The sequence below is a fragment of the Hyperoodon ampullatus genome (genome assembly GCF_949752795.1).
Source record: "Hyperoodon ampullatus genome assembly, chromosome: 6".
Taxonomy (NCBI): domain Eukaryota; kingdom Metazoa; phylum Chordata; class Mammalia; order Artiodactyla; family Ziphiidae; genus Hyperoodon; species Hyperoodon ampullatus.
The window spans coordinates 89,429,667-89,453,192 of record NC_136919.1 but is presented as its reverse complement, the minus strand read 5'-3'; the positions used below and the strand labels follow the sequence as shown (position 1 = coordinate 89,453,192).

The 23,526-nt window shown below is 38.8% G+C and overlaps 1 pseudogene across 1 annotated transcript; it reads left to right on the top strand.

Moving 5' to 3' along the window:
- Positions 1-12,746: 12,746 nt before the first annotated feature.
- Positions 12,747-21,938, top strand: LOC307054848 (small ribosomal subunit protein eS6-like; annotated as a pseudogene). The gene is made up of 2 exons: positions 12,747-12,829; positions 21,419-21,938. The product of its transcript is annotated as a small ribosomal subunit protein eS6-like (transcript).
- Positions 21,939-23,526: the final 1,588 nt, after the last annotated feature.

The following is a 23,526-nucleotide window of genomic DNA, read 5'->3' as shown; positions in this document are numbered from 1 at the left end:
AACTCAAAATGGATTAAGTATATAAATGTAAGACTAGACACTATAAATCTCTTAGAGGAAAACATAGGCAGAACACTCACTGGCATAAATCACAGCAAGATCTTTTTTGACCCACCTCCTACAGTAATGAAAATAAAAACAAAAATAAACAAATGGGACCTAATTAAACTTAATAGCTTTTGCACAACAAAGGAAACCATAAACAAACAAAAAGGCAACCCTCAGAATGGGAGAAAATATTTGCAAATGAAGCAACTGACAAAGGATTAATCTCCAAAATTTACAAGCAGCTCATGCAGCTCAATAACAAAAAAACACATAACCCAATCCAAAAATGGACAGAAGACCTAAATAGACGTTTCTCCAAAGAAGACATACAGATGGTCAAGAGGCACATGAAAAGATGCTCAACATCACTAATTATTAGAGAAATGCAAATCAAAACTACAACGAGGTATCACCTCACACCAGTCAGAATGGCCATCATCAAAAAATTTACAAACAATAAATTCTGGTGAGGGTGTGGAGAAGAGGAAACCCTCCTACACTGTTGGTGGGAATGTAAATTGGTACAGCCACTATGGAGAACAGTATGGAGGTTCCTTAAAAAACTAAAAATACAGCTACCATATGTTCCAGCAATCCCACTCATGGGCATATATCCAGAGAAAAACATGGTTCAAAAGGATACATGCACCCCAATGTTCATTGCAGTGCTGTTTACAATAGCCAAGACATGGAAGCAACCTAAATATCCATTGACAGATGAATGGATAAAGAAGGTGTGGTCCATATATACAATGGAATATTACTCAGCCATAAAGAAGAATGAAATAATGCCTTTTGCAGCATCATGGATGCAATTAGACATTATCATATTAAGTGAAGTAAGTCAGAAAGAGAAATACAAATTCCATATATCACTTACATGTGGAATCTAAAAAAAATGATATAAATCAACTTATTTACAAAAGAGAAACAGAGTCACAGACTTAGAGAACAAACTTATGGTTACCAGGGGGAAAGAATGAGAGGGAGAGATAGATTGGGAGTTTGGGATTGACATGTACACACTGCTATATTTAAAATAGATAACCAGCAAGGACCTACTGTATAGCACAGGGAACTCTGCTCAGTATTCTATAATAACCTAAATGGGAAAAGAATTTGAAAAAGAATAGACACATGTATATGTATAACTGAATGAAATTGGTGTACACCTGAAGCTAACACAACATTGTTAATCAACTATACTCTAATATAAAATAAAAATTTAAGAAAGTCTACAAATAATAAATGCTGAAGAGGATGTGGAGGAAAGGGAACCCTCCTACACTGTTGGTGGGAATGTAAATTGGTACAGCCACTACGGAGAACAGTATGGAGGTTCCTCAAGAAAGTAAAAACAGAGCTACCATATGATCCTGCAATCCCACTCCTGTCATATATCCAGAAAAACAATAACCTGAAAAGATACAGGCACCCTAATGTTCACTGCAGCACTATTTACAATAGCCGAGACATGTAAACAACCTAAATGTCCATCGACAGATGAATGGATAAAGAAGACATGGTACATATATACAATGGAATATTACTCGGCCATAAAAAGGAATGAAATAATGCCATTTGCAGCAACATGGATGGACCTAGAGATTATCATACTGAGTGAAGTAAGTCAGACAGAGAAAGACAAATATCATATGATATTGCTTATATGTGGAATGTAAAAAAATGATATAAATGAACTTATTTACAAAACAGAAATAGACCCACAGACATAGAAAAGAAACTTATGGTTACCAAAGCAGGGGAGGAGAGATAAATTAGGAGTTTGGGATTAAAATATACACACTACTATATATATAAAATAGATTACCAATAAGGACCTACTATATAGCACAGGAAACTACAATCAATAACTTTTAATAACCTATAATGGAAGAGAATATCAAACGAGAATACATATACATATATATATGTATAACTGAATCACTTTGCTGTACATCTGAAACTAACACAACATTGTATGTCAACTATATGTCAATAAAATTTTTTAAAAAGGCTTTCAGTAGAAAGGGGAGCTTATCATATTCATCTTAGTATTCCCAACCTAGCGTAGTTCATAGAAATTAGTAGGTTCTCAATAAATATTTATTTTAAAAAAGATTTGGAAATAATCAAAGACTATGAATGCACTCTGCAGGTGTTAGAAAATAAAGAAATACAAAATGGAGTATTTGGAAATCTTTTGTGTGCAAAAAAAATGACTGTTTATCTTTCTGTCTACCTTTTTTGTCCATCTGTATCTGTCTATCTATTTGTCTTGTTTTGCATGAATTTATACTCACAAAAGCTCTTTTTTGTTAAGCCAACATATTACAGGTATGAAAGCAGCATAATATATACCAAGAAAAAACACTGGGTTAGAGAATTTTAAGAAAGTGTCTCAGTTTAGGGTTGGTAATTAGGGTGATTAGGGCGATACTGATTGGGTGGGCTGCTCCTTCTTAATTATTTTTGATGCAATTCTTCTCAGTTGAATTTCAGCCACAATAGCTTGGTTTTATTCTGTTGCACTTACTGGGTCAATCAGTGTCTGGTCCTGACACCCTCACTAGTGCCATTCCTTGGCACTGTTCCTTTGCATGCAGTGCTCCATCCATTTTTGAAAAAATTTCAATACAGTTTTCAGAAAGTGCCCTGCTATTTTGATCTTTGAAAAACTTCACACAGGTCATTTGCTCTCTCTGCCTGGAGCTTCCTTCCCCACCCACATTTTTGCATGACCAACTCTACTCATTTGACAAATATCCCACCCATTAGGACATTTCTGATTAACCTGTAGCTCCCACTGCATTTTGCTTATCTAGATCTTTGTCTTTTAATTCATTTTTTTTGCTTTTTAAGTTGTTTGCTGATATCAAGGAATATATATTCAGTTCTGTATCCACACTGCCTAACACAGAGCCTAATATATAGTTAATGTTCAAAAATGGTATTTAATATTATTGTTTTTGTTAGAGACAGAACACACATCTGAATCTTAATTAATCAAGTTCCCACCATTTTAAAAGCACAGATATAAAACACCTTTACTGCTCCATATGGATGTATAACCATACCTATCACATCAAAATATTATTTTCCCACACTGTCTGATGTTGACAAATTGTTAACAATACAATGGAAATCAATGTAAATTTACTGCATGGGGAAACTGCAAATTATCTTGCAGACCATGCAGGATTTCATAGGGTTGGTGAAAGTGATTTTGGAGAACTACTAGATTCCATTCCAAGTCATTGAAAAACATGGCTGTCCAAATGAAGAGTAAAGAAGATAAGTTTGCAAAGATGGCTCTATTGGTACTTCAAACAAGAATAATTAGTATGATAAAGGATTAAGAGAAACCCTTGAAAATGAGTATGTATGTTTATAAAAATTATAGTAATATTGTAAAAGTAAGATATGACGTTATAAACATTTTATCAATATTTCATATCTTGAAACATTTTTTTTACCTCTTGAGAAAAACTAATTCTAGCTTATAGATACAATTCTCAGCTAAATTTTATTAGAGGTATAAGATAAATACACTTTTTCCTATACTTTTAAGTTTCATTTTCAAAGTGCTAGCCCAATCAAAACACTTTTTTCACTTTTCACCATGAGATTTTGGTTTCCACTTTAAATGGATTTCCTCTAAGTGGTCTTCTTTCTTGGCAACTGATTATCCTCATATATGGAGAACCTCTTGTAGTTTCAGGGACAAAACTAGAACTAAAATATAGCAATTTTAGGTAGATGACCAGGAGACTTTTGAGAATGAAAGGGTACATACTTAATAGTCGTATCGGGATGGTAGGTATAACCTAGAATTGCTCTGGGCAAACCAAGGCACACAGCCACTTTTAGGGAGTTATATGTGTTGAACTATTTATGGAAGACGTATTTTCTGGTAGTATGAGCAATCTCCTACTGTACTGACTTCCCTGCCATTGGAAGTACTCAATCAGATTATCTGTCAGCAATGATAGTGATGACATCTGAGGACCCCCTTCTAATCTCTGAGAGCACTGCTCTTTGAAACATACCCAAAGCCATTACAGGGTTTTGCTTGGCCGTAGAGAAACTTTTCATCTAAAAAAAGGCATTCCATCTTTGTCTCCTGCCTGCCCTGTGAACCTACCTGAGGGATGAGGTTTTTGGTGCTTGATAACCTTGTTGCTGGCTTTTTTCAAGTTTCAGTACATTCCTCACCTGAGTTCCCCTTCTACGTTGGCTGAAGCTTGGATTGCCCTAGCTGTCTATCCCAGGCAGTACCCAGCCTTATGGAACTAGATTCACAAAGGTGAGAATGGAAGGGGGGGTACTTCATGTCCGAGATTAAAGCTAAAGTTTTAAGTATCATGTTCTTTATAGATGAGGAAGCGGAAGAGTTTACCAATTGGTTCGTGTTTTCAAAATCAGAGGGATGTTTCTTATTCTTTCTATACAGAGAAAAACTGGATAAAAATTATACCATTCTCTTCAAGCATTGGGGTAGATTCATATTTCCTAAAATAAATTTTATAACATATTCTACTAGATTTTGATTCAGAATAACAACCTGAAAACATGAGTGTATAATCTAGGACAGGGGTCCCCAACCCCTGGGCCGTGGACCTGTACTGGTCTGCAACCTGTTGACAACTGGGCCGCATAGCAGGAGGTAAGTGGCCGCGGGCCTGCGAGCGAACGAAGCTTCATCTCCTGTTCCCCATCGCTCACGTTACCGCCTGAACCATCACTCCATCCATGGAAAAACTGTCTTTCACAAAACCGGTCCCTGGTGCCTAAAAGGTTAGGGACCACTGATCTAGGAGACAATCATTTAATATCTTGATATCTACAAAATCTGTAATGAAGCAAGATTTTTTTTCTTGAGCCCTGGTACTAAGATAGTGGCCCTAACTTCTGCCAATCATATTTTCAACTTACTTAGAAAAGACCTTATCTGTCAATAAAACCAAAAACCCAGAAGACAACAAGGAAAGAGGTAGAATAATTGGACAATTCCAAATATAGAACTTGAAATAATCCTGTGTGTTCATTACCACTTCTCACCTGTCCTTTCCATTTCACTTGTTGTAGCTTATACCTCTCAGGGTTTTTGCTGCTGCTATCATCTTCCTTCTAATCAGCAAGCAGATCTCCTTGTGTATAGTCTAGGGCAAGCATCTCTGCTCTGCTTTGTTTTTGAGTTTTTCAATAGCCTTCTGTCCTTGAGGAAGTTTTTAATAATATTTTGTGTACTGATGACTCTCTGCCTGTACATTGTAAAGTGAATTAGAGGAGCCCCACCTACTTACATGGAACTTCTTATTGGCTTCCTGATACCCATACTTTAATGAATGGAAAATTAAGAATCACTAGACATTTAAGAAAGCCTGAAGCATAGAAGAGGAAAGACAAAAATAAATAAGTAGTTATAAAACAGAAAATTTACAGGTAACAGAATAGAACTTAAAAAAATATATGATTGAAGACCGATATCTCTTCTGAACCGAGATGCAAATATCCTCAACAACTTATTAGCAAGTTGAATCTAACTATATATAAAAAGAATTATGCACCATGACCAAGTTGGATATATTCCAGGTGTGCAAGTCTGATTCAACATTCAAAAATTAATCAATGTAATCTACCATATCAACAAGCGAAATAAGAAAATGCATATGATCATCTCAATTAAGGCAGAAAAAAACATTTAACAAAATTCAAAACATGTTAATGATATAAAAATTTCAGCAAGTTAGGAATAGAGGGAAATTACCTCAGCTTGATAAAGAGCATCTACCAAAAAACCTACAATTAATATCATGACGAGAGACAGAATGCTTGCCTTCTAAGATAAAGAATAAGGCAAGGATGTTCTTTCTTACCACTCTTATTCAACATAGTACTGGAAGTTCTAGCTACTGAAATGAAGCAAGAAAATAAAGTAAAAGGCATTTAGGTTGGAAAGGAAGAGATAAAATTGTCTTTTTGTAGATGACATGATAGTCTGTATGTAAAATTTCAAAGAATCTATAAACGAACACCTAGAACTAATAAGTTTAGCAAGGTCACAGTATACAAGATCAACACGCACCAAGATCAATCCTATTTCTATACACTACAATGAGCATATAGAAACCTAAATGAAAAGGACAATACCATTTACAATCACTGCAAAGAAATTAAAATATTTAGGTATACATGTAACAATACACATATAGGATCTGTATGCTGAAAATTACAAAATCCTGGTAAAAGAAATCAGGGAAGACCTAAATAAATGAAGAGACATGCAGTGTTCATGAACTGGAAGACTTGACATAGTAAAGATGTCAATTCTCCCCAAATTAATATGTCAGTTTAATGCAATTTATATAAAAATCCCAGCTAGGGTTTCTATATACATAGACAAGCTTGTTCTAAAATTTATATGGAAAGGCACAAGCCCCAGGATAGCTAAAATGACCTTGACAAAGAAGGAAAAAGTGGGCGGAGTCACCTATCACATATTAAGGCTTGCTATATATAGGTACATAACCAAGATAGCATGGTATTGACAAAGGGATAGACACATAGATCAATGGAACAGAAAAGAGCACCACACAAATATGCCCAATTGATTTTGGCAAAGAACCAAAAGCAATTCACTAAAGGAAGGATGGCCTTTTCAACAAATGGTACTGGAGCAATTGGACATTCATAGACAACAAATTAAACCTCGACTAAAACCTCATATCTTTTACAAAAATTAACTCAAAATTAATCATAGACTTACATGTTAAATGTAAGTCTATATAACTTTTAGAAAATGAAAACATAGGTAATAATCTTTGGGATCTAGGGATAGGCAGAAATTTCTTACACTTGACACCAAAAGCATGAAAAAAGGGAGGGAAAAGGAAAACCATAAATTTGACTTCATTAAAACTTAAAACTTTTGCTCCGCAAAAGCCCATGTAAAGAGGCTGGAAAGGCAAACTACACACTGGGGGAAATTTTTGCAAACCACATATACAATAAAGAACTAATATCTAGAATATATAAAGAACTCCCACCCCCAAAAACCCAAAGAACCCAGTGAGAAAATGGGCAAAAGATATGTAGAGACACTTCACTGACATGCATATATGGATAGTAAATAAGTACATGAAAAGATATTCATCATTAGCCATGAAGGAAATGCCAATTAAAAGTACAATGAGATATCACTACACACCTATCAGAGTGGCTAAAATAAGAAAGTAGTGATAACCTAGAATGCTGGTGAAGATATGGAGAAAACCAGATCACTTGTACATTATTGGTGGTAATGTTCAATGGCACAGCTCCTTTGCAATAGTGGCAATAGTTCCTTATAAAACTAAATATGCATCTCCCATATGACCCAGAAATTGCACTCCTGGGTATTTATACATGTTCACACAAAACCTGTACATGAACGTTCATAGCAGTTTTACTCATAATAGCCAAAAGCTGGAAATATCACAGATGTCCTTTAGCTGGTAAGTGGTTAAACGGTGTTACATGCACATCATGGAATACTACTCAAAAATAAAAAATATCAATACACATAACAACTTGGATGAGTTTCCAGGTAATTCATGGCTGAGTGAAAAATGCAAATCCCCAAAAGTTACATAATATATTATTTAATTTATATAGCATTTTAAAATGACAAAATTATTGAAATAGAGAACAGATGAATGGTTGACAAGTAGAGATGAAGGGAGCTGCGAGGGAGGTGGGAGGTTATAAAAAGGCAACATGAAGGATCCTTGTGGTAATAGAACTGCTTAGTACCTTGACTGTGGTAAAGAATACACAAACCTTCACAAATGATAGAACTAAATACACACACACACACATATGGGTTCAGTCAAAACCAGGGAAATCTGAATAAGATGAGTGTATTGTCAATATCCTGATTGTAATATATAGCAGTTTTGCAAATTTGTGGGGGGGAGTGGAAAATGGGTAAAGTACGCTTGGGATTTCTTTGTATTTTATAATTGCATATGAATCCCAGTTATCTCAATAAACATTTCAATTAAAAAAAAAAACTTCTTGAAAAAAAATGTGATTGGGATTCTCAGAGAGTCAAAATGGGATGTCACCTATAAAACATGAACAGGTTGCTAAGAAATGAACAATAAGAGAAGACACAATACTCTTGGAAATTGAAACATGATTGCTATAATAACACATTTAACAGAAAAATTGGAAGATTCCAGAATGTAGAGTAAAAAGACAAAGAGAAAGGAAATACTATGGGAATAATAAAAGATGTGGAGGATCAGTCCAGGAGTTCAAGCCTCTAACAGGATATCCAGAGAGAAAGCAGAGAGAATATAGAGGAAAGTATTAAAGAAATAGAGGACAAAAAGTCCCAAAGCTATGGCGTCCAGTAACCAATAAGCAGCATGAATAGAAAAACCCCAAAACACAAATGAGCAAAATACCCCAACCCACAATGAGTCACATTCTGAGCAAAGCGTTCCAAACATGCAAGAACTCAGGAAGTTTACTTCGTATTCACCATATCTAAGAAAATTACTTGAGGATGTACTCTAGCACCCCAAGGAAGGAACTTGTTGAAATCATGAATCCAATAAAAAGAAATACTAAGAGAGTAGCTAAAGTAGTTGGTATACAAAGCAGCAAGTCCAAATTAGAACATGGGGTTAGTGGGAGCCAAGTAAACTATCTTCAAAAGATAGGGATGTATATCAAGTAAAAGAATGAGAGCCTGCAAAACATTTGGCACATAATGAAGGGATATATTTCTTTCAACTATAAAAAAAAAGAAAGGCAATAAGAAATGACAGGAAAAAAGTCCACTCATCGCCCAAATATAAAACAACCCAAAATATGGCATGGTTTTGATTTACTGTTAGAGGGAAAGAAAGGAGATATTTCACCAGTGACTTTGGTACTAGGATCATTGTGATTCAAATGATGGAGGGAGGTGTGATGTTATAGGAAGTGCAGACGATGAAATTTAACTCTAGCATGCTCTTTGACTTCACGATGAGAAATATTTGTATATTTACAAGTGGTTGTAAACTATTGAAATCAACTTGTCAAAATAAGAGCTGCAGTTAAATGTTTAAAAAAGATTGGGAGGTGGAAGGATGGGGTGAGGGAGTGGGAAGGATACATGCACTAAAAATTCTTATTTTACAATTTTGGGGATTCAATCTATATTTTCAAAAATGCACGGAACATGAAATCAGGGGCTATGAATTTCATTTGCAGTTTCAAAAGTAACTATTAGCAGCACTAAAAAATAGTGAGATAACCATTGAAACTTGAGAGAAGGGAAAGAGGGTGTGGAAGATCATATTAAAGAGTACCCTTTTCAATCATATCAGGAAGTTAAATGGATGTAAAGTTTGTACATCAAAAATTAGCCCTAAAAACAAATTATTCAGACCCATGTCTAATGCTCAAAAAACCTAGAAACAGAAATAAACATTACTGCCCTTGGGGAGAGCAGTGGGAAGCTGTGAGGTGATAGAAGAGACTGGCTTATAAAATACAGCAAGAGTCTATTTGATTTCCTACTACGTGCATACATTACATTGATCAAGGGAAAACAATTTATAACAGATTCACTAGCTGTTGCCTCATGAGAGGCCCTGACCCAGTATCATTCTGCAAAGGGATGTAAAGCAATACAAGGGGTGCACACTCAGGAAACATCTGCCACTGTGGTGAAATGTTGAGAAGGGAACAATAAAAGCCACAAATGAGAATCACAACCCAAACACCACATGTAGGAACACCTGTGTTAATTCTGACAAATTCTGCCGGTCTTGGTTTGACCTCTTCCATCACTGAAAAACACCTAACTCAAACAGGGTAAGAAGAGCCTTGCGTTTGAGAGATTAATTCCATCTTATCAATATAGGTCCACGCGCATATTGACTATATAATGGAGATTAGGTATCGCTGGGGTAATTTCAGTGTGATTGCACTCTACATTTATAACGGCTAGTTATTCTATTCATGTACTATATCAACTCTCATGAGAGACTAGCTTAAATGATTTCTGCTCTGACACATATACATGGTAAATTAGATTTCTAGACCATATTCATCTGTTATTCGTCATCCTTTTAAATACATGCATCTAGGTACATTTGCAGATTCTACCTCTGTCATGATTCCCTTCGTCTCTCACTTCCTGTGAGAAGCTGTGGGAGAATGCAGCCTGTGTGATCTTGGCAGCCTCTCTGATAGCTGTTTGGGGAGTAGGGTCCTCAGAGCTGACTGCAGGCACCTGGGAGCTGAGCGGGTCTCAGTTCTGGGCCAGCTGGGCTCTGGCGTTTAGAGCAACCTCAAGAAGCACAGTAGGTGGAGCTCAGGTGCCACGTTATACACTGACAGCCTGCCTTTGGAGGGAGGGACTTGCTGTTGCTTTTAACCAAACAGCGCCTCCATTGACCCTTTCTTTCCGTGCAGGGAACTTGTCTCTGAGCTGAAAGGCACGCAGATGTGAATAATTATGAGAGCAATTCTTGGGGGAAGACTTTTGGCCCATCCTGTCCGAAGAAGATCGGCAAAGGTCCCTTTGGAAGCTGCTATTGGGAGGATTTGGGGGTCAGTTGGGGTAAACTACACAATTGAAAATGGGTTTCTGACAGCATTTACCATACCCTCCTCTTTCTTAGGAATAGAAGTTTATACTGTATTTTAATTAATCTGCCAAGTTATAGATCTGCAAGCTTTGGGTCACTAGGAGTGCTTTTTGTTTTAAGTGCCTGAGTTCTGGAGTGAAATTGCCCAGGCTTAACCTCTGGCTCAACCACTTACGAGCTGTCTAGCCTTGTTCAGGTGAGTTAACTTCTCTGTTAAATGGGATAATGATAATAATAACCTCCTTAGGGGATTGTTGCAAGTGCATGAGGTAACCTATGTGCTGGATGCTAGTACATACTCAATAATTAATAACGATTATTATTTTTTCCACAAAACTGACACCAGGCACAGAAGGTGTGACAAGAATATCTTGAGATTGCAAGTTGCAACTGGGGACTTGGAAGTGGGAGAATGGTGAGAAAATAACTTTTCATATAAACCCTTGGGGTTTCTTTTCTGGACCTTTCTGTATATGACACTTTCAGTCATCAGCCATTTACGTTGCCTCAAGGAGAATTAGAGTGGCAGGAAACAAAGCAGTTAATGTTCTATCTTGGACTTCAAAATAAGCTTGTGAAGCCAGCCCCAGAAACCTACTTGCACAGCCAAACTTTTTGTTTGCAAGAGCTGATTTTGTGGAGATAAAAAGAGGCTTTTAAGAACCCAAGCACAATGCTCTGAAGGAGGCAAGGAATCAAGTTTGTGCTGTAACACCAGATTGCAGGAGAAGACTGGGGGACTCAGACAATGACCTCCCGAGCAAGACTGGACGAGACTAGGGTGACCACATAACTTAATGTCCAAATGGGTCACTGTTGAGAATGAAAAGGGGCATTATTATTCATTACGCTTGCACCAAATGAGCAAGTCAGGACATGACCCAGGCAAATCAGGGAATGTGGCCTCCTTAGCCAAGGTGCGCTGGACTGAGAAAGGGGAAGAGGAACTGGATGAGGGAGGGAAGTGGCACCTGAGCATCATATGGAGGAAAGCAGGATCAGCATAAAGAGCCCAACATCATCTCTTGCCAGCACCACAGAGCGGTAAGGAACCAGCTAGGACCAGCAGCCCATTCATCAACATGACAGTAAACCCCACTTGTCACCTCCCTGATGAGCCACATGGCCCTCTAGGGAGGGCCTTCTGCCTGTATCTGCCAGCATATTACCTGTGCATCATCCCGCAGAAGTGATGCCCATGCCTCCCATAGACTTTGCTGAGCCACATTCAAACGTCCCTACATGGACCCTCTCTTTTTCAATAGCCCAGGATATTCAGAAGCCTCAAGGAGCAGAGAGAGGTGGATGAGGGAGTCCCCAGCATCCATAGTTGGGTGGAATTAGATAGTGTTGTAACCCACCTCCTGTTACAACAGATTCTAGCTGAATTTCTTCAGCAATGGCAAACAGCATCTGGGAAGATGAGGGTGGGAGATGAGAAGATACCAGTGTGAAGACCAGGAGGATTGAGATCTACCAGAAAAATCTTAATGCCAGTTTTCCCAGCCCAAAAGAGAAATACAGCTCATTTCCCAGAGGTGAACATAAAACTTGCATGTTGGTTGTTTTATTCTGGTATCAACATTGTAGGAGTCTTAATTTGACCTTAAGGGCATTTCTTACTAGACCAGTAAGAATATTGATGTTCACAATCACCTACTCTTGTAACTACCAGGAACCTTTTGGAAAACATTTCTTAGGGTGAATTATGTATTTATATGTAAAATACCAGCAAACATCCTTATGGCCATAACTTTTGGATGTTTTCAAACCAGATTATAGTAAGACAATGTATTTTATTCAGCAGATTTGTTTTAATCTAATTATGTAGGTGAATAAAAATTACTGCATGCTGGTGCATCTAATGTAAGTTATCTATTATTCACACCACATTTACTTTTAATATTCATGCAGATTCCCTTTGACATAACCTACTGTGTCACAGTTAATCCAATAAAGATAAAATATAGCTCAGCAAAACACTAGTCGATTCCAGCTTTCTGGTAATTATTAAAGACTATTTCACACTGGTTCCTTCAATCAGTATATTTCCCCTTGGACATGATGGCTCTCCTCTTTGAAGCTTTCAATCCTCCCAGTGGATTCAGAGGAATACTCAAGCCCCTTTTCAGTCTCCGGTCTCAGAGGTAGTTCAAAGAGCACAACAAGGCTTCACAGGTTTATCCTCAAAGGCTGACACTGTCTGTTTGATGTATGGTGACTTAAAAAGTCATCTCTGGCAAAGCATGTGTTTGCTACCAGTCTATCGAATCAGCCATTTATCAACTTATCTGTATTCACCCAGTGCACCTGCTAACAGCTCAAATGAGAACACACACTGTCTCCTGCTGGACTGACTATTGATTTGATTCCCTCCTCTAATTTTATGTTGTTTTGCTGCCCTGTGGATGAAGCAACTCCTTTACTGGATAAAATGAACATGGAACCTGTGAACCAATGGCCTTTGGTTGTTGTGTCCAAGAGCCCCGAGGGCAACAGACTCTTGACAGGTTGAGGACAGCTGGCCTGGGAGAGTGGCTTTCCTGTCCCAGCATGCCTTGGTTTTCACTATTACCCACATCTCAGGTATCTCATTGTCTGGGCCCTGCTAGGAACTTCAGAGAGATGACTAGGAACTCCCAACCTCAACATCAGAAGCTGGACATATCCAATGTCTAACCAGTGCATGCAAATAGAACCCTGGATTGAAGATAGGGATACACCAAATTCCTCTCATTTCAATCACCTCACCTTAACCATCTCCATGCTCCAAGGAAAATTTCCTTTATTCTTTGTAATCCTAAGCACTTGATTCCAGCTGAGACTTTTTCCCTTCCACTTCTCTGTCATTACTTGTTTTTAATTAAAATGAGGCTACCTCGCTGCATCATGAAAATTATTATTTATGAATGACTTCCTCAGTTTAATCTCTGATATAGTCATATAACTTGATTAACATTATAGTTAATGCTTCAACTATAGAAAACACTATTTTGATGGATTCTTACAGAAAAGGACAAAGATAAGGTCAATATTTTTCTGTGCAGTATATATATATATATTTTTGGAATTTCATTTATTTTTTATATAGCAGGTTCTTATTAGTTATCTATTTTATACACATTAGTGTATATATGTCAATCCCAATCTCCCAGTTCATCCCACCACCACCACCCCTACCCCCCACTTTCTCCCCTTGGTGTCCATAGGTTTGTTCTCTACATCTGTGTCTTTATTATTTTGAGATGGAAATAATTCTGTGATTGAAGAGTTAGTTGTAACATGAGGTATATCTAAGATTATTATTTGTTCCTGATTCCCTTCCTATTTTTACAACAAATCATTCCCCCCTTCCCTTTTTTAGTATGCCTTATAGATGGTGCAATCACCACGATTCTATCCATAATACTCTTTTATTCTTGTTTTGTACACATTCTCTGGATGGTCTGATTCAATCATGGCTCCAATTACCATCTAAATACAGAAAACTCCCCCAAATCTATTTCCAGCTTTGATTTCTCTGCCAAGCACCAGCCCCTATTTCTCTCTGATAAATGTTTCCATTTAGATAGGTTGCAGGCAACTTAATCTCAACGTGCTCAATACTCAACCCATTATCCTTATACATAATTTCTCCAGAATTCTTTGTCAGTAGCATTGCTAGGTATTATGTCCCTTATCAATGGAGTCAACACCCTAGATGTAACTGATCTCCAAGTAGCATCCATTAAATCTTTCTCACATCTACCACTTTCTCTATACAACCATTGTCACGGGCCTATCTCAGGGCCCTGTCTTCTCTAGCTCTGACCACTTCAATAAACTCCAGATTCACCACCCATCTTCTTTATGATTGTTATTATATTTGTTGGAAACAAGATTTAACCATGAAACTCATGGTCTCATCTAACTTCTTTATTAAAAAGCAATAAAAACTCTAATTGCTTGCTTAAGTTGTTTTACTGCCTCCTTTTGCCTTTAGGATAAAGTACAAAATTACCTAGCAATGCATAGCAAACCGACCATAGCCAAGTAATTCATACAGTGAATACTAGTTCTTTACAGTAAGCACTGGTAGTTTCAGTGGTTAGAGGCAGATGGAGGGCACCCTTACAAACTTCCTACCAGGTAGCACATGCCAATCAAAATCAGTCTCAGATCAAACTCAGTCAGACTCATGATCTTGAAGAACAACATGCAAAGACTTACACTATCATATCACTTGTAATAAAGCTATAGTCATTAGCAGTGTAAGGATAGAGAACCAAGATCAATGGAACGAGTAGTCCAAACATAAACTCATGTATACATGGCCACTGATTTATGACAATTTGACACCACAGAGCAATGGAGAAAGGGCAGTACTATCACTAAATAGTGCTGGGTCATTGGATAGCCACATGGAAAAAAGAATGATTCTTCAGCACTCCCTTACACCATATCCTAAATCAGTTGAGGAAAACTGTACATTTACATGTGGAATGTAAAACAATGCAGCTTCCAGAAGAGATATTCCAAGTGTGAGAAGGATTTGATGTGTTGTTGCTGGCTCTGAGATTGAGGGGGCCACGTGCAAGGACTAAAGTGTGACCTGGAAGAACTAAAGGAAGCTTCCAGTTGACAGCCAGCCAGGAAACAGGGACCTCAGTCCTACAATTACAAGGGACAATCTTCTATCAACCACCAGAATGAGTAGGAAGCAATTTCTTTCCCAGAGCCTCTGGATAAGATCCCAGGCCAGCCAACACTTTGATTTCAGCCTTATAGGACCTGGAAGAAAGGAACTAGTTGAGCCCACCTGGACTTCTGGCCTACAGAACTGGGAGATAATAAATTTGTATTGTTTTAAGCTGCTAAATTTGTAATAATTTATTATAGCAGCAATAGAAAACTAGTATACTTGTTAAGAAGAAAATGGAGAGATAAATTGTAATAACTACTTACAATGGACTGCAATAGAGCAGGGGTCAGTAAACTATGACCCACAGGCCAAATCTGACCTATGCTTGCTTTTGAAAATAAAGCTTAATTGGAATAGAGCCAGGTCTATTCGTCTGTGTATCATCTGGGGCTGCTTTCATGCTACAGCAGCAGAGTTGAGTAGTTTTACCAGAGCCCATATGGCAGCCAAAGCTGAAAATATTTACTGTCTGGCTCTTTAAAGAAAAAGTTGGTTGACTCTGGTAGAGAGGAATGAGAAACAACTAACTACATATAATAATGTAGATGAATATCACAAAAATAATGGTGAATAAAGTTAGAAACAAAAGAGTACTTACTGCACGATTTTGTTTATGTAAAGTTTAAAGCAGATAAAACTATCTCGGCTTGTAAGAGTAAGGTTGGTTTGAGAAGGAGGACGGGGAAAATAGTGATTTAGACACGGGTGTGGGGCGGCTTCTGGGATGCCGGTAATATTCTCTTTCTTGGTCTGGATGGTGGTTAAATGGCTCTGTGAAAAACCCATGAAGCATAATCTACTCACTTATTATGTATGCTAGTTATTGGATTGGCCAAAAAGTTCGTTCAGGTTTTTCTGTAACATCATACGGAAAAACCTGAACGAACTTTTTGGCCAGCCCAATACTTCCACAAAAAGGAAATTTAAAATAGTATGACTTTATTCAGACATTTAAAAGAATATATACTTATGAGGTCCTTAGTACCACTGAAATAAAATTCAAATCTTGTATTTAGAATGTCCTCTGGAGTTCATATGAGGACTTCACTGTCTCTAACATCTTTTTTTTTTTTTTAATTTTCGCTGCATTGGGTCTTTGTTGCTGCGCACGGGCTTTCTCTAGTTGTGCCGAGCTGGGGCTACTCTTCATTTCGGTACGCGGGCTTCTCATGGCAGTGGCTTCTCTTGCTGCAGAGCATGGGCTCTATGCACGTGGGCTTCAGTAGTTGTGGCACATGGTCTCAGTAGTTGTGGCTCACGGGCTCTAGAGCACGGGCTCGGTAGTTGTGGTGCATGGGCTTAGCTACTCCGTGGCCTGTGGGATCTTCCCGGACCAGGGCTCGAACCCGTGTCCCCTGCACTGGCAGGCGGATTCCTAACCACTGCGCCACCAGGGAAGTCCCTCTAACACCTTGCTACTTGAACCAGTAGCATTGACATTGCCGGAGAGCTGGTTAGAAAGAATCTCAGCCCCACCCTAGACATGCTGAGTCAGAAACTGTATCTTAGTAAGAGCTCAGGTAATTTCTTTCCACATTAAAGTTTGAGAAGTACTGCTTGTATGGATTTGCTATTTCACTGCTGCTTATCCTTCACAAAACATATATTTCTACATGGACAACAGTGCAGTTCTTGGCAGCCCACACGCCCCAAACTTCTCGAAGGCACCTGGACAGGACTGCTCTGGAAGCAAACATACCTGCCCGTTCTACCTAAGTTCAAGCTCTCTGATCTCCACATACTCAGGCATCAGAAGACACTAGGGCCCACATTTCCCTAATTTGCATTTGAATAGGCAAATAGAGCCCAGATTTATCTTTTCATAACAATAAAGGGAACAAACACGAGAAGTTTATCCGGAATAAATACGTCAGCCTCTTTCTCTATCACCTTACAATTCAGACCTCAGGGGGAATATAAACATATCTATGGATTATGTTTATAATCTCAAAGGGTCAGTTTTTCATCTTCAGAGGGTTTCATCTTCAGAGAGTCAAATAGAAAAGTTGTCTCTGGGAGAGTAAGATCTCGTTCATGTAGGAAATAAAACAATATTTCCTTCTGTAGAAAACTAAAGAAAGGTTATATATCATAAAACTAGATGTGGGAAACATAATAATGTATGGTTCCATGAGAAGAGAAGAATGGAGAAATGACCCTTGCTGGCTAACAGTTCTTGTGTTAATGATTCACAGAATGAAAGTTTGAAAAGTTGTATTAGAAATTTCTAGCCAAAAGAAAAAGAAGGTCTTCCCTGGTGGCACAGTGGTTAAGAATCCACCTGCCAATGCAGGGGACACGGGTTCGAGCCCTGGTCCGGGAAGATCCCACGTGCCACAGAGCAACTAAGCCCGTGCGCCACAGCTACTGAAGCCCACCTGCCTAGAGCCCGTGCTCTGCAACGAGAAGCCACCGCAATGAGAAGCCCGCGCACCGCAACGAAGAGTGGCCCCCTCGCCGCAACTAGAGAAAGCCCACGCGCAGCGACAAAGACCCAACGCGGCCAAAAAAGTAATAAAAAAAATTTCTAGATAATTGTCCTATGATCTGAGTGCTCCTGATATTTCTTTCTTACACATAATACGGCTTTAAAATGGCCATTATGGTGACTATAATGCCGTTTGTTGCTCCTCCCAATTCTGAAATGTGTTACTGGAAAAATCAAATCACCCAGTGGTGCAAAATTTGAAAGCACTGGGGGGTGAGGGAAGAGAGACATTGAAGGAAAGTAACTAACCCTGCTCTACCAAATAATGTAACTACTATGTCATGAATCCAGTAACGCCACTGTGGCAGGGACGGGTAAGCAACCAGATGTGGGACCTCAGTCTCTGTGGAAGAATAGCCCAAATAAGTAGTTTTCTGTTAAATTTAAAATTTTTGTATTTTGAGGTATAAAGCCCTCAACTTTGCCAAACCTTTAGTAAAGACTGAATGAGGGAGTGGATGAGGGACGGAGGGAGAGAGTGCAGGTGTGCATACTCCGAAAATCAGTTGAAAGGAGCTAATTTCCATATTAGGGTCAAGATGCTGAGAAAAATGTTTGAGACATATTGGGAGCTGAACTACACTGAGTCCAGGCATGGAGCTTCTTGTACCTGCCAGAGCCTGAGGGGACCTCAGACTGAACGTCTCCTGTATTTACTGCAGTCTTACGTGGAACAACAGAGTTGCCTTTGGAATCAGGGTTTGAGCCAAACACCTAGAAACTAGGAAGCAGAGTGACTCCAGCTGATGTGTGCTTTCTCAGCTGAAAAGGCAAGCATAAAAGTTGCTGCTCAAAATAGGATATTGGTCATATTGCAGGGTATGAAATTATCTGGGAGTTGCTGGGTTTTCTTGTGTTTATATAAATAATAGGCAATTTTGCTTTTATATTCTCTCATATTCAAGAAGAGAATCTTGAATATATTTAGGGTCTACATTGGAATGTACTTCATTTGCCAATTATTAAAATCATTTTTAAAGAGAAAAGGAAAATATTTAAATATGGTTTATCATTTATGTTATGTTGCTTGTTATATAGTTTAAAATACTCAACACAACGCTAGTATAATATAAATGTATGTGCTGACTCTTCTACCCAAGGGGCAGTTGTTATAAATAGGAATCCACACTTCCTGGGTGGTTATCTAACATTAAATAACAAAGGCCACACTTCAGAGGTAACTATTCAAGGCATGTTTTTTATCCTTATCGCTTATCCACACCGGTAGTTTTGTTAACCAGCAGAGTGAATATTTGACATAGATTCTTACTGGAGAAACTGGCAACTGGATATTAGAAATGGGCTCTCATTGGTGAAATGAATGGTATTTAAGATATGTGGACTGGCTAAGATATTGAGGAGCACCTGAAAGGACAAAAGTTAGGACTTCTTTAAATTTACTGGGCGGCTTGCATGAACTTAGTGTCAGCTTGCCAATGGATGTTTGTTTACAAAGTCCTGGGCCACTTTGCTAAGGTATGTTTTTTAAATACTTGTCTATGTATATGGCAGCCTTTCGTCTGAGATTCAGTTTGAGAATGAAGAGGAGGAACTGTCCTTCACCTACCTTCAACATTTTAGCAGCTACCATTTTTAAAAAGCGAATAAATAAGAGTTGTTCGTGACCAACTTGCTAAAGTCAGTTTTCAAGAATTTGTTAAAACTTTATTTATATGCGTGTTTCATTTGTGTAAGTGTTCTTTCACCAGTCTGTTGATATCTATGGGGAATAAAAAATGTCCAGACATTGGAGCTGGGGGCCATGAGTGACATTCGCTTTAAGCAATTCCCTGGGCGACAATAGCTATCATTTCCCAATTTGGTTTCCTGATACACTTCTGCCTACTTAGGCCTATCCCATTAGTCTCCATCTGTGGGGATATGAAGATTAACCTTGCTCAGTGTTATGTTGGAGATTTGAATTGGAGATCAATTTCCTTTAGGGAAGAGACTATCAATCAATGTCAACCTTTTATTTATTCAACACCCACTGTATGCACAGTATTGTTCTAAGTCCTTGGAGCATTATCAAGATTGCATATGTATTGTAGACCATGATCTCCAGAACTCATGATCTACAGGGGCACAGAAGATAAAAAGGTGTATTTAATTTCATTATCTAAAAATAACCTTCAGTGACAGCTATCTATAGATTCACTGCTGAGGGCTCTAATTTGTGGTAGATTCCAAGTCTTTTAAAAGTCTCTTTTTTCCTTTAATTCCTTTATTACTCTATCCTTTCTTTTCTCTCTCCCTCCATCTCTTCCTTTCTGCCTTCATTTCTCCCCTTTCATTCTCCCTTTCACCTCCCTCACTTCCTTCTCTTCCGCTCCCTCCTTTCCTTCTTTCCTCTCTTCCTCCCTTTTCCCCTTTCTCCCTTCCTTTCTTCCTTCTTCCCTTTGCCTGAATAGTTTATTTGAGCATTTCCCCCAAGATAGTAAAGAATCTACTGCTTTGTTCTCCTGTCTTCACATCACGAGGTTTAAATGGCTTTATTTAAAAACAAGTGTTCTCTCCTCTCTCAGAATGTGTCTGCTGTGGGATGCTGTCTTTTGAGCACTTCCTCTGTAAGGCCATGCTGAGGGCAACTGGCCCTCTGCTTTCACTGAGTGTTGGTAAATTTCCTAACAGCCCAGATGAACCTGAACCCTACTGCTCCTGAAAGCTCCTTGCCCTCATCTTGCTACTTGAGGAGCCAGGCATTTTGGGGTTTGAATCTTGGTTCAGCCACATTCTGACTCTGGCACTGGACGAGGCATCTAAATTTTCTCAACCCCAATTTCTTCACCCACAAAGTAGGAGACACAATGTTTACAAAACAGTACAGAGATAATTCTCTCCAACTTTGGTTACCGTCATCGCTTTTGCTTTATTTTCACTCTAATTCTTGGTTTCTGATCTTACTGGACCCTGAACCCTCTGCTCCACTGCACTGGGATGACTTGCCTGTGTCCATTCACCAGGTATCAGACCCAGATATTTCTCCTAACCTCAGTATCCCTGTCTCTATCAGAGTACCAGGTCCTCCGTGCCCACACACAGGCTGAAATGATCACAGAGACTCCTGGTTCTTTCCCTAACCTATACCTGCATACTGGGAGCCATGTATGCCAACAGGATTCATTTTAATTGGGAAGATCAATAATTCTTCCTTTACTTTCCTCAATAGTTATAAATTTATGTAATCCCCTTCCCAGGATATATTTAAGCTCCAGATTGATACCGAACTACATGAGAAGATTTAGAAATCCTAGTCATCCAAGTGCTTAAGAATTTAGGACCTAGGGTCAGAAAGACTGGTTTCAAATCCTAGCTTTGCTATTTAGTAGCTGTGTGAATTTGGGGAAGTTTTTTTAACAGAGTTTTAGGCCTTAGTTCCAGTCCTACGTATTTATCTAAAGACAGCTGTTTCATGTAGGGGAAGAAGCATGGTCTGGGGCAGCAGAGACATAGTTTCAAATCTTGCACCTAATATTTATGGAATGAATCTCTCTTTCTGCTTCTGTTTTTCATACACAAAATGGGATAATGATGCACAATAAACAATTGTGCTTGTCTGCCATTGAGTAAGGGGCATTCCTGTTACAGACCAAGGAGAACTGGAGAAAGGAGCACAAATCTGTTCAAGGTTGCATTGTAGACGCCAGTCTGAGTGTTCTCAACTTGGTTATTATTTTTTTAAAAAAGGGAGCAGGATATTCCTGGACTAATACTACTGCAGCTTGTCACCTGGGGCCCAAAAGAACTAGCAGAATTGCAAATTTTCAATCTCTCTGAAGATGATGCCTACTAGTGTATTGTAAGGAAGCCGCTGAACAAAGAAGGTAAGAAACCCAGGACCAAAGTGCTCATGATTCAGTGTCCTGTTACTCCACGTTTCCTGCGACACAAACATCAGTGTATTGCTCTGAAGAAACCGCATACTAAGCAAACTAAGGACGAGCCAGCAGAATATGATACACTTTTGGCCAAGGGAATGAAAGAGGCCAAAGGAAAATGCCAGGAACAGACTGCCAAGAGACAGAGGCTGTACCTGCTGCGAGCTTCTACCTCTAAGTCTGAGTCCAGTAAAAACATGATTTCCTAAGAGTAACAAATTAACAAGATCAGACATTACAAAAGATTAAATGAGATACAAATCTATGAATATATTTCACCACAAAACGATTTTGAAGCTGTTATTTCTAGCTCCCGGAAGGGTACCCTCACATATGGGTCATAGTCAGGGTTCAAATGGGTCAAAGAAAGAAAGAAAGAGGGATTCTTTCTTCAACCTGCTTTCCATGGTGCTTCTGGCTTTCCTGGGTCTCTCCCACTTTTCTCTGTTCTCATGCCTCCTCTTAGGTATTGCTCCTGGGACCCTCTTCCTTCTCTCTTTTCTGGGTCAGCTGCCCAGCCCAAACCAACACACAGCAATAACATCACTTGCCTCTAAATCTCACTTCTTGCTACAGGGTGCACTCTCCTGTCTGTGATTTTACTTCCAAGTTCCGATGTCTCTTCTCTGAGGGTCTCCTCTGTGAGAGACACACTGTGATGAAACGTGGGGTAGCAGAGTATGCCTGAAAGCCCACTCATCGCTGCAGCTCACCCAAAAGACAAGCTGCTTTCAAAAGTAGGGAAGCTGGTTGAAGATGATTCTTTTGACAACACTGCTGATGGACTGGGGAAGCCGTGTGGGAAGAGAAGAGCCCTGAAAAGATCTCTCCCTGTGTTTCTCTTCAGGGTGAGCTCGTAACCATCCCCAGAACAAGTTAGCTTAAGCATCACATCACTTTCAAACCTTAAGAGAACATGGAAACCTGGAGCATTTGTGACCAGAAGGCATTCCCTTCTGATTGTGAATAAAGAGGGTGAAGAATAGATTCTTATGTTCAGGGCAAAAGTTCTGGTTAGAAATTGTCCCCAAACACTGACAAACACAGAGACTATATGAAGAGCAATATTGGGAATGAGTCCGTATTGGGAGTTATCCTTTCTAAATTTAGAATCTCAGAATGTTGTAGCTGGATACTCTAGAGTGAGGGGTCTAAACTCATATACCAGTAGGAGACAAGCACATATTCTTAACGAGAGAAGTTGCCTGGTGGGGACTGTGGCATCAGGAGAGGGCTGGCGTCTAAAGGGGGCAGATGCAACTCTACTTCTGCTGATTGTTGCTTTGACGTTCACTGTAGTCAGATTCTCCAATTTGTTAGGAGTAACTGGATTTTAACATAAAATCCTTTCAGATATGTGCAGCTAATTAAACAAATAAGTGGATGCTGTGTTGTAACTGCCAATCGAGTTAACAGACTCCTAATTTTTAAAGAAACTGAGGCTCAGCAATGAGAAGTGACTGCTTCACAGAAAACTGTCAGAGACAAGTATTCTAGATATGATTGATGGTTAAGACCCTAGTCTAAAGTTCATTTATTAAGACCAATTCCATGGCCACTCGAATGCTAAAAATAAACTGATGGAACCTAGTGTGGTAGATCAAAAAATTAATCGAATTCTTCACTTCCCTTTAAATAGCATGGTACATTCATGCTGTTACCATGGCTTTGCGGTGGGTAGAGTATATATACCCACCTGTGCCTTTGAGCTTGATCTTGTGGACTGCTTTGACTGATGGGATGTTAGTGGATGTGACTCAAGCAGAGGTTTAAAATGTGTTTTCATGTCTTTCTTCT